We start from the raw sequence: 1,308 nt of genomic DNA on the forward strand, positions 1-1,308 counted from the left end.
AGTAGGAAGTTTCAACTTTCAAATTCTATAGAAAACCCTTGAATCTGAAAACTCTGAAAATTTCATTCAGATTGCTTGAAACACTGAGTTTTACCGGCTTGCTACAGGTGGAACAAAAAATTGAAGTTACCGCTCTAGTGCATTCTCTGCTTTCAAAATTTGTAACTTTTAATCTGACGCCAGTTAGAACTTTCAACTTTCAAATTGTATAGAAAAGACTTGAATCTGAACACTTTGAAAATTTCATTCAGATTGCTTGAAACACTGAGTTTTACCGGCTTGCTACAGGTGGAACAAAAAATTGAAGTTACCGCTCAAGTGCCATTCTCCGCTTTTAAAATTCGTAACTTTTAATCTGACCCAAGTAGGAAGTTTCCACTTTCTAATTCTATAGACAACACTTGAGTCTGAAAACTCTGAAAATTTCATTTACATTGCTTGAAACACTGAGTTTTACCGGCTTGCTACAGGTGGAACAAAAAATTGAAGTTACCGCTCAAGTGCCATTCTCCGCCTTTAAAATTTGTAACTTTTAATCGGACGCTAGTAGGAAGTTTCAACTTTCAAATTCTATAGAAAACACTTGAATCTGAAAACTCTGAAAATTTCATTTAGATTGCTTGAAACACTGAGTTTTACCGACTTGCTACAGGTGGAACAAAAAATTGAAGTTCCCGCTCTAGTGCATTCTCTGCTTTCAAAATTTGTAACTTTTAATCTGACGCCAGTTAGAACTTTCAACTTTCAAATTGTATGGAAAAGATTTGAATCTGAACACTCTGAAAATTTCATTCAGATTGCTTGAAACACTGATTTTTACCGACTTGCTACAGATGGAACAAAAAATTGAAGTTACCGCTCAAGTGCCATTCTCCGCTTTTAAAATTCGTAACTTTTAATCTGACCCAAGTAGGAAGTTTCCACTTTCGAATTCTATAGAAAACACTTGAATCTGGAAACTCTGAAAATTTTATTTACATTGCTTGAAACACTGAGTTTTATCGGCTTGCTACAGGTGGATCAAAAAATTGAAGTTACCGCTCAAGTGCCATTCTCCGCCTTTAAAATTTGTAACTTTTAATCTGACGCAAGTAGGAAGTTTCCACTTTCGAATTCTATAGAAAACACTTGCGTCTGAAAACTCTGAAAATTTCATTTACATTGCTTGAAACACTGAGTTTTATCGGCTTGCTACAGGAGGATCAAAAAATTGAAGTTACCGCTCAAGTGCCATTCTCCGCCTTTAAAATTTGTAACTTTTAATCGGACGCAAGTAGGAAGTTTCAACTTTCAAATTCTATAGAAAAC

Source organism: Dendroctonus ponderosae, unplaced genomic scaffold (genome assembly GCF_020466585.1).
Source record: "Dendroctonus ponderosae isolate FM_Combo_2020 unplaced genomic scaffold, Dpon_F_20191213v2 Dpon_F_20191213_2, whole genome shotgun sequence".
Taxonomy (NCBI): Eukaryota; Metazoa; Arthropoda; class Insecta; order Coleoptera; family Curculionidae; genus Dendroctonus; species Dendroctonus ponderosae.